The sequence below is a fragment of the Myotis myotis genome, unplaced genomic scaffold (assembly GCF_014108235.1).
Source record: "Myotis myotis isolate mMyoMyo1 unplaced genomic scaffold, mMyoMyo1.p scaffold_m19_p_1, whole genome shotgun sequence".
NCBI classification, from domain to species: domain Eukaryota; kingdom Metazoa; phylum Chordata; class Mammalia; order Chiroptera; family Vespertilionidae; genus Myotis; species Myotis myotis.
This window is the reverse complement of record NW_023416313.1, coordinates 59,331,039-59,342,230: the sequence shown is the minus strand read 5'-3', so window position 1 is coordinate 59,342,230 and position 11,192 is coordinate 59,331,039. Positions and strand designations below refer to the sequence as shown.

At 44.6% G+C, this 11,192-nt stretch overlaps 1 pseudogene; it reads right to left on the bottom strand.

The window, feature by feature from the left end:
* Window positions 1–360: 360 nt before the first annotated feature.
* Window positions 361–1,432, bottom strand: LOC118651226 (annotated as a pseudogene).
* Window positions 1,433–11,192: the final 9,760 nt, after the last annotated feature.

Genomic DNA, 11,192 nt, shown 5'->3' with positions numbered 1-11,192 from the left:
CTGATCTAATGCCATTCTGACTTTTAATGATCCATCTGACTTTTGTACCAGCTGAAAGGGTGAGTCTGGAGGAATCTCTGCCCCTATATCATAATCTCTGTTGTCAGCATTAATCCCTGCAACCCCCTCAGGGACGTGGTATTACTTTTGGGTTCCAGTCTTGGTAGAGGAGAGGCAGGAGTGAGAGGGCAGTTCCGGGGGATTCCATTTGACACGCCCTACCATAATAGCTGTCACTCCATGTGGCGATCCATGGTTAGGCTAACTTAGGCCAAGACTTCATCTATCTGCGGATTTCCATAAGCCCCTATTCTGAATTTTCTTGATATTTGCTCTCCTTTATCTGTTAGTTATAAAATCTTATTTTTGATTGGACCCAGACTTAGATGTAGAAGCTCTCAGAGAGGACAGTCTACGTCTCTTGGCAATCTGCTCCTGGCATTTTTCTTTGGCCTCCTTTCATTCTCTTAGCCCAAAGTTTAGCATATTCTGCGGCCTCTTCCTTATTTTTCCTAGTACATTGTTTCTTCAGAGCAATATGCCTGCGTTTGTGTTGCAGGACACGGGGAGTAACAAGACGCTGAATCTTGGGTGCTTTAGTCCTAGGTTTCCGACCTTCTTTGTTTAGAGGCTTTCTCATAACATATTTGCGAACATCATCTCCTTTAGAGAGATTACAGTTTGTGGATTCTGCTGGCTCTTTTGGGCCCCAGGAGTCTAGACATAGTGGTATCAGTGAGACCAGGAATCTCTCCCCCCCCCCCCCCCAGCTTTTTTTTTTTTTTTATAGTGACCAAGTTGAGAACACTGAGATTGGCATCCACGATGCAGCCCCAAATAGATTTTCATTTTCTCTTTCCAGTTCTCCTTGGTCTATCATTGGAGAGCCTCCTGCTCAGCAGCAGGTGGACACAGCCACGGGTCAAGACACCCTGCTTCATGGGGAAACCTTGTTTGTCATTCCCACCACTGATGTGAACCACACAATGCTTCCATTCTTCACCCAGAGAGCCAGCAGCAACTTCTGTGGCCATACACTTCTCATAAAAGGTACGAAGTTTGCGTTCATCGTCCACTTCAATGACTTTCTGGCAGCCGGTGGCTGGGAAAGGGATGTTGGACTTTATCCTGAAGAAGCAGACAGCCCCCGAGGTGCCACGAAAAAGAGCTATTCTGAATTTTTTAACCTTGTGGCATTTTGTGTCACTACTGAGGTTCAACGTAATTTCACAGGAAGTATTTAATAATCCCCAGAAGTGTTGGATATTTCCTTTGCTCAAGTGTAAGGTATAGTCACCCAGAAAATCTCTCTGGGGCTATACTTTTTAAGAGAAATCCCTGGGCCAGAATGATTAGCAACATCTGGGAACTCATTAAAAATATGAATTTGTAGGTATTACTCCAGTTCTACTAAATCAGAATCCTGGGGCATGGTTCCAAGAATGAGTGTTTTAATGAGAGTCCCAGCACATTAAAAGACTGGGAAGCACTGTCTTCGATCAGTGGTTCTCAACCAGGAGTGATTTTATCCCTCAGGTAGGGCTGCCAAATAGCCAACAGGGTACCCAGTTAAATTTTAATTTCATATAAACAACAAATAATGCTTTAGCATAAGTATACCCTCATGCAATGATTTGAATCTGAAACCCAAATTTAATCTGTATTTTTACTTGCTTCATCTGGTAACCCAGGGGGTATTTGGCAATGGTTTGCCAATCATCTTGCCTGTTACAACTGGCGGATGGGATGTGTATGTGCTGCTGACATCTAGTGGGCAGAGACCAGATATGCTGCTAAACATCATGCAATGTACACTAAATAACCCAGCCCAAAATATAAGTAATGCCAAAGAGCTCTTTAAGGATGCTGGAACCTGTCCCACTAATGCACTTCCTAATGTCTTGGTGAAAGGAGCATCTTTCAGACCTTCCCAAAGGGATCTAGTTTGGACATGACTGAGCAAGTTGCACATTATGAGTCTATTTCTCTTTTCCCAAAGCTTGCTGGCATTTCAACCTCATTAACTCCAGGCTTTCATTAAGTTCAGGCTTTCATTAGCTGACCTTTTCAAACTGTTAGCACTGTCCCCAGCATTCCAACCAACATGTTATACTCCAAAACCTGGGGGAATTTACCCAAGTTTGTGTATTTATTTGAGATTTTGTCTTGTCTTTTGAGGTCCATCTTTGTATTTCTGTAGTGTCTGTTGTCATGTCAACTCTTTCATTTCTGATTTTATTTGGGTTTTCTTTCTTTTTTTCTTGAATCTGGTTAAAGTTTTATCAGTTTTATTTATCTTCTCAATGAACCAGCTCTTGGTTTCATTGATCTTTTGTATTTTTTTCAGACTCTATTTCATTTATTTCCACTCGGAGCTTCTTTATTTTCTTCCTTCTACTCACTTTGGGCTTTGTTTGTTGCTCTTTTTCTAGTTCCCTTAGGTGTAAGGTTATATTGTTTGAAAAATTTTCATGTCAATTAATTGGGCTTGATTATTATATTTATCCCTGTTGTCTTAACACCCTTAGAATCTACACCAGCCGTGGGCAAACTACGGCCCGCGGGCGGCCCGTTTGAAATGAATAAAACTATTGAAAAAAAAGACCGTACCCTTTTATGTAATGATGTTTACTTTGAATTTATTCATTTATTTATTTATTTTTTTAAATATATTTTATTGATTTTTTACAGAGAGGAAGGGAGAGAGATAGAGAGTTAGAAACATCGATCAGCTGCCTCCTGCACATCTCCTACTAGGGATGAGACCGCAACCAAGGTACATGCAGCCCTTGACCGGAATCGAACCTAGGACCTTTCAGTCCGCAGGCTGACGCTCTATCCACTGAGCTAAACCGGTTTCGGCGTTTACTTTGAATTTATATTAGTTCACACAAACACTCCATCCATGCTTTTGTTCCGGCCCTCCGGTCCAGTTTAAGAACCCATTGTGGCCCTCGAGTCAAAAAGTTTGCCCACCCCTGATCTACACCCTCAGTTCCTCCCCAGGCTTTTGCAGATGCAGGTTGGCAAAGTCATGTAATCCTGTCAGGGGATAAGCTCTCTTCCAGAGCAGGCCTGGCGCTGCCCTGTATGGGCTATTGTTCCAGTTCTCTGTCGCTGCATACAAACTACTCTATAACTAAGAGGCTTAAAACAACAACTTAGTGTTATGTCTTCTGGTTCTGGTTGGGTGAGAGAGAATGGGAGATCGACTGGGGATGCAAGTATAGAGAATTCTTTTGAAGAGTTTTGTTGTAAAAGAGGGCAGAGCAATAGAGCAGTGGTCAGAAGATGTGAGATGAAGAGAGATGTTAGAGAAGAAATCAATAAACAGCATGATTGTATGCTGTTGGGAATGATTCAGTAAAGAGGGACAGATATAGATGTAGATAAACTTCTATAGATATATAAGTATACGATATATAAAATATAGCATATATAGAATGCTATCTATATCTGATGATGTAGAGAGAAAGGGGGAAACTGATCTCATTGAGTTGGAAAGGGGGTGGGATCTACTGCAAATGGAGATGTTGCCTTAGGCCTTAGACAGGAGCATGGACAGTTCATCTAGGCCAGAGTCATAGGAGGGAAGGCAGAGTATGCTCATAGGTGGGCAGATATGGTGCAGGGAACCTAGAAGTCTCTTTCTCTTGCTTCACTTTTCTTAATAAAGTAGGGAAGTAGGTTATATATAAGCTGAGAATGACTACAGGGGAGAGTACTGAGGAGGAAGAAATCATGAAATATTGAAATAGGATAATAGAAAAGTGAACGGGATAGGGAAACAAGGTAGGAGTTGCTGGGCACCATTGAGAAGTCCCAGCATCAAGATTTACCCAAAGGAGCTGAAAACTTGTCCTTACAAAAACCTCAACATGAATGTTCATAGCAGCTTTATTTATAATTACCAAAATGGAAGCAACCAAGATATCCTTCGGTAGGTGAATGGATAAACTGTGGTACATCTAGACAATGGCATATTATTCAGCGCTAAAAAGAAATGAGCTATCAAGTGATGAAAAGACATGGAGAAAACTTAAATGCATATTATTTAAGTGAAGAAGTCAGTCTGGAAAGGCTACATACTGTATGATTCTAGCTACGTGACATTGAAAAAAAACAAACAAAACTATGCAGACAGTAAAACAATTGGTGGTTGCCAGTGGATTTTTAAGGCAGAAGAACTATTTTGTACAATATAACAATAATGGATATCATATCATTATACACTTGTCAAAATCCATAGAATGTACACTAAGAGTGAATCCTAATTTAAACTCTGAGCTTTGGGTGATTATGATGTGTAGATTCATCAGTAGAGCAACAAGTGCACCACTCTGGTGGTATGTTGATTGCAGAGGTTATATGAGAAATCTCTATACCTTCCACTCAATTTTGCTGAAAAACAGGAGTAGAATAACTTTGAGAGTTGTGACCACATAGATTAAATCATAAGCAATGAATATCCAATATTCAATCTGATAAGTATCTAAAAAAAATGTGTGGTCCTAAAAGATAGCAGGAATATGAAAGAATAAAGAATTTCATTATGTTCAAAAAGCTTTAAATTTAGACCAAAATTTAAAAAATAAAGCAGTATCCTACTAATGCTTAATTTAGGGTAAATTACAGATGCCAGTTGGCATTCAGAATTAGCTAATATGGAACACAAATGCAGGGATATCACAACAACTCATCTTGAAGTTACTTATCAACCACAGATCAGGAGCAGGGCAAGAAATCATTCTCGGTAAAAATCTCCAGTTTCCAAATCACGCTAACTCCAACTGCTGGCATATCTGCCAACAATGCTAGTGAAACAATTAGTTTCTTTAGTATTAAAGCAACTTTCATTTTAAGAAGATTTAGGATTAATCATAGAAGTGTTTAAGATAACCAAATCCATGTTAATATTTTTATATTAAAGAATTTCCCCTTTTGGTTATTTTATACTATAAGCCCAGTGCACAAAATTCATGCACTGGGGGTGGGGAGGTACCTCAGCCCAGCCTGTGCCCTCTCACAGTCTGGGAGCCCCTGGGGGATGTTCAACTGGCATAGAGGTGGGAGAGGCTCCCACCACCACTGCTGCACTTGCCAGCCGTGAGCCTGGCTTCTGGCTGAGCTGCACTCCCTCTGTGGGAGCACACTGACCAACAGGGGGAAGCTCCTGCATTGACCGTCTGTCCCCTGGTGGTCAGTACATGTCATAGTGACCGGTCATTCCGCCGTTCAGTCGATTTGCATATTAGCCTTTTATTATATAGGATATTTATATGACTGAATAGAATTTGGCATCTGAGAACAATTTTGCCTGTCCAATTGCAATTGTGTAATTAAATAAGTGATTTAGGCTTTTGATTTAAAGTTGAAATCTTACTACATTTATAGAAAATGTTGGGACATTTAAAAGAACTAAGATTGACCATATTTATGATTTTAATTATTTCCTTTAAATGGGTTATTTGAGCGATTGGTAAGATTTAGTTTGTTAAGTTAGAAAACAGGAGTACCTTACTTTGCAGAAAACAGTTAACACCGCACGTCGGTGACTGCTATCCTCAGAAAGGCCTGCTCCCAAGGTTGGTCCTTAGCTGGTATCTGGGGAGTAGGGTCACAGAGTGTCCCCAGTCAACAGTTAGCTGATAACAGTGGTTCAGTTTGCTAAGATTGTGCAGACAATATGGTTTATGCTGAATGTCTGGGAGTCTGAAATTTTGATACATTCTAGGCAGAATGTGTCTACATACTCAGCCCCTAATATAAAGCTTGGGGTCTAAGTCTCTAGTGGGCTCCCCTGGGACAAAACATTGCACACATGTTGTTGAATTTTCATTGCTGGGAAGAGTGTGCTCCATATGACCCCATGTGGGAGAGAGAGGTCAAAAGGAAGCCTGCACAGGGAGTACTGCAGACGCTGCCTGTGTCTTTCCTTTATGATCCAGCTGGTATCCTTACCATGTTGCTAGGAGTAGAGTTATATACTGACTTCTGTAAATCCTCCCATTTTGTCTTATCCAAAGGTGAGGCCTATCTCTGACTTCTGTAAACCTCCCATTAATGATTCTATCTCTCCATCCCTCTCTCTTCCTCCTCTCTAAAAAGCACTAAAAACATATTTTTAAAAAATCTCTTAGATTTGAAGATGTGAGAGTGGGGAAAGGCCTGAGAAGCAAGAGTGTGAGCAAAGGGACAGAAAATCGGCGGTATGACTGTGAGAGGCATGTTGGCCCTCTAGCAGTGCAGCATGGCTGTCTCACAAAAGAAGAGTGGGGACAGGCTGTGGTGGCTGTGCTGCTCAGGCTCAGCAGTTCGGAGTTGATTCTTTCTGTGGGGAGAAGGACAAATGGTGTTTCGGCAATTTGTTCTCATAGCAGTATTTTGTTAATTCATAACAAGTCAGATATGAAGAAAGACTTTGGTTGTTCTAGAATAAAAATTATACTGGGAACAAAGTGTAGGATAGTTTAGGTTGGATTAGAGGAGAGAGTGTTGTTAGCAGAGAATCGTTATAAAACATTCCAGATATCCTATCTAATAAAAGAGAAACATGGTAATTGGCATACGACCGCTACCATTCCCATTGGCTAATCAGGGCGATAAGCAAATTAACTTCCAGCCAAGATGGCGGCCGGCAGCCAGGCAGCTTAAACTGAACATGAGGCTTGCTTGCTTCAGTGATGGAGGACTGCAACGTTCCCTGCCTGCCTTGCCGGCCTCTGAGCCTGCAGTTTGAAACATAGTTACAAATATAGAAGCTAAACAAAACTCCAGAAACCTGCTCTCAGCGAGCTGAGCCGGGATCTCAGAGCTGGAGTTGATACAGAGTTTCGATTATAGAACCGAAACAAACCAGATACCTGCTTTCAGCAGCGGAGGCCTAAGAGCTGGAGCCTCAGAGCTAAAGCTGGCCCAGAATAAAAAAAAAAAAAAAAAAAAGGAGCAGTTGGGAGCTTCAATCACAGCCTGAAAACAGTCCTCAGCCCCTCACCCAGACTGGCCAGGCACCCCAGTGGGGACCCCCACCCTGAAGGGTGTGTGACCAGCTGCAAACAGCCATCATCACCTCACCCAGGCTGGCCAGGCACCCCAGTGGGGAACCCCAACCTGATCCAGGACACCCTTCAGGGCAAACCAGCCGGCCCCCACCCGTGCACCAGGCCTCTAGTCTGTATAGTAAAAGGGTAATATGCCTCCCAGCACCGGGATCAGCGGAGCCGAGAGGCCTCCCGGCACCAGGATCAGCGTGACAGGGGGCAGCATCCAAACCCCCTGATCACCCTGTGGCTCTGTGTGTGACAGGAGGCGGGGCCACAACCTCCCTATCTGCCCTGCTCTGTTCGTGACAGGGGAAGGCGCCCCAACCCCCTGATCAGCCCTGCTCTGTGCCTGATAGGGGGGAGCTCCCCAACCCCCTGATCACCCTGCAGCTCAGTGTGTGACAGGGTGCGGCGCCCCAACCCCCCCACCCCACGGGCCCTGCTCTGTGTGTGACGGGGTAGAGCCATAACCTCCCCATCAGCTCTGCCCTGAGTGTGAGAGTGGCGGCGCCCCAACCCCCTGATCGGCCCTGCTCTGTGGGTGATAGAGGGTGGCACCCCAACCCCCCAACCCCCCCACGGGCCCTGCTCTGTGTGTGATGGGGTAGAGCCATAACCTCCCCATCGGCCCTGCCCGGAGTGTGACAGTGGCGGTGCCCCAACCCCCTGATTGGCCCTGCTCTGTGGGTGATAGAGGGCGGCGCCCCAACCCCCTGATTGGCCCTGCTCTGTGTGTGACAGGGGGGAGCTCCCCAACCCCCTGATTGGCCCTACTCTGTGAGTGACAGGGGGTGGCGCTGCAACCTCCCCATCGACCCTGCCTTGAGTGTGACAGGGGGCAGTGCCCCAAACCCCCAATCAGCCCTACCCTGAGCATGACTGGGGGTGGCATTGCAACCTCCCGATCCGCCCTGCTCTGTGCATGACAGGGGGCGGCGCCCCAACTCCCCAATCGGCCCTGCTCTGAGCCTAACCAGGGGCTGCACCTAGGGATTGGGCCTGCCCTCCGCCACCCGGGAGCAGGCCTAAGCCAGCAGGTCGTTATCTCCCGAGGGGTCCCAGACTGCGAGAGGGCACAGGCCAGGCTGAGGGACCCCCCCCCCCCCCCGTGCACAAATTTTTGTGCACCGGGCCTCTAGTAAAGTAATAAAGGGCTAAGCCAATAGAAGGTCAGAGGGAATGGAAAGAGATTCTTTAAACACTGTAAATGAAGAAGTGATGAGACTGGTGATCACATACAAAGGAAGGAGTATATTTATGAAAGTGAAAGAGGAGGGTAACATTTCAGAATGAAGTATGTACCTGTGGACTGTTTGTATTATATCTACACTAGAGGCCCGGTGCATGGATTTGTGCACTGGTGGGGACCCTGCGGGGATCAGGCCAAAACAGCTCTCTGATATCCCTTGAGGGGTCCCAGATTGGGAGAGGGTGTAGGCCAGGCTGAGGTACCCCACCGGTGCATGATTGGGGCTGGGGAGGGACCACAGGAGAGCTCCAGGGCATGTCCAGCCCATCTTGCCCAGTCATTATCTACCGAACCTCAGCAGCAAGCTAACCTACTGGCCAGAGTGTCTGCCCCCTGGTGGTCAGTGCCCATCATAGAGGCTGGTCAAACGGTTGAACAGTCTACAGTTGGACGCTTAGCATATTAGGCTTTTATTATACAGGATGATTTTTCTTTTTTACCCTCAAGGGAGTTGGAATCAGTGTGTATATTGGAAGGTAGTCTGAACAGAAAAGTTTAGCCCAGCTGGTATGACTTAGTGGTTGAGTGTCAACCTATGAACCAGGAGGTCACAGGTTCAATTCCTGGTCAGGGCCCATGCCCAGGTTGTGGGCTTGATCCCCAGTGTGGGGCATACAGGAGGCAGCCGATCAATGATTCTCTCATCATTAATGTTTCTATCTCTCTCTACCTCTCCCTTTCTCTCTGAAATAATTAAAATATATATTTTAAAAACAAGAAAAGGTTAGACCCCGAATGTTCCAAGAGAGGAAAGAACTTTTGCAACTCTAAATATAACTGGAACACATACCCTAGGGGTTTGATGCTTACATAACTTTTAAAATCTTGGCTTTATCATAGAAGCCTCAGAGAGCCAAGCACCCCATACCTAGAGGGATAATGTGCGTAGTGCTGAACGGGGGTGTTGGAATCTTCTGGGGTCTTTGAAAGATTTTTCAAGCATTTTGTTAGAGAAGAGCCCAAGACACACACAGCTTTGGTGGTTGTACTTCAGAAAAGGGTTTTCTGCCAGTGGAAGTTGAAGGAAACAGAACTACAGGAATTTGTTGGACATTTCCTAATGTGTCCCTGCTGTTAGCCAGGCTTCAGGAAAAGGTGAACAGCTCCTGGCCAAGGAGGAAGCAGCTTTAAAAAGTAAAGCCAAATGGAAGAACTGGCAGTACTCGTCAGAGACTTTGTAGCATTGTTCAGGCCAACCTTACCTTCCTGTTCTGTGGGATTCACAAACATATTTTGTATTTAACTGATAAAAATCGTTGCTGCTTCCTTAAGTCCTGATTTCAAGTCTATTTTTTAATATATATTTTTTATGATTTCAGAGGGAGAGGGAGAGAGAGATGGAAACATCAATAATGAGAATCATTGATCAGTTGCCTCCTGCACACCCCACACTGGGGATTGAGTCTGCAACCCAGGCATGTGCCCTGACTAGGAATCAAACTGTGACCTCCTGGTGCTTAGGTCAACCCTCAACCACTGAGCAACACCAGCCAGGCTCAAGTCTACTTTTATGCAGAACCCACTCCTCTACGTATGAATCAAATACTTCATCAATATCCTTATCCCCACTGCCAAAGCCTCCCAAACAATGCAATTATTCCTTCTCTAAGGGAAAGAATAGCCAACGCTGTTTCACCAAAAGCCGCCAAAGTCCTTTATCCCTGCAAAGCAATCAACACTCCCCCGTTGTTGTCAGTAACAGGACGAATAAAATAAAATGGAGCTTTCTCGATTCAGAACCTAAAATGTACTGATGATATGCAAAACTTTTACATACACATGGACACATGTGACAATTGAGGATGAGCAACTTTATTCCCATGCTGTTGGTTACTGGACATGTATAAGAAAGTCAATTTCTGTGTCCAAATAGTACACTAAGAAAAAATAGTCAATATCCCATACCTGTTATTTTTGTAGTAGGGCACTGCCTTGCTTGAATTCTTTCTAGGTGGGGCGTGTTGGCTCTTTTAGAAGATGCAAAATCCTTTCCTACTTGAAGAGAAGAAAACCAGGGAAACAGAGAAGCAGAAAGAGATTTGCCAAGTAGGTAAAAGGGAATAATTCCATGTAGATGGTTACCTCTTTCTTTTCAGATTTTTTAACTGAAACACCTTTGGTTCAGTTGCTGCTTTAAGACTAAGATTATAAAAGGCCAGCGGCTGTAATGACGCAACGAACAAAGGACCGGTCATCCAGAGGTGCATGGAGCACCTCTCCGCCCCTCCCTCGGCCTGCCAGCAGGGGCTTGTGGCTCGTGAGGGCTCCCAGCGGCCGGTGGCGGCAAGCTATTTCCACAGGGTGGTTCTGGGGTCCCGCTGGTGTGGCATGTCTGGGTCTCTCGCGATTTTGCGCGCTGGACTCTAGTAGAGAATAAGTTCTCAGGCTAGTTCGTAAAAATTAACCTTGTGACATTGGGATCAAACTTTTGTTTTGGTACCAGCAGTAACTGTCAGTTGTCCTTTACCTTCTTCCAGTTTAAAGAAAACCTAGTTTCTTAGGCATAGCGCTGGAGTTATTTTGGAACTCCAATATTGGAACACTCTAATTAAGCCACTTTGGAAAAACAGTCCTAAAATATTTTAACAACTTTCTTTGGAAACGAGCCATGGTTGTCAGTTGCAGCCCTGGATCATCAAATCCATTTGTTAGAATACAATTGTCATTAACAGTTTACAAAACCAGAAAGAATAGGGGAGTACTTCCTTTCTCTTGTCTTTCCTTCAGTTCTTTTGAGGCAGTGTAGTAAGATGCTGGGAGAATTCCTTGGCAAGTGGAATGGGTAAACTGAGACAAATAGCTGAAAAAACTGGCCCAGCAATTTACAGCCAGATACAGTGAGTCACCAGGGCATTTATGGGATGCTGCTTCTGTGCCAGGAACTATGCTAAGCACTTAAT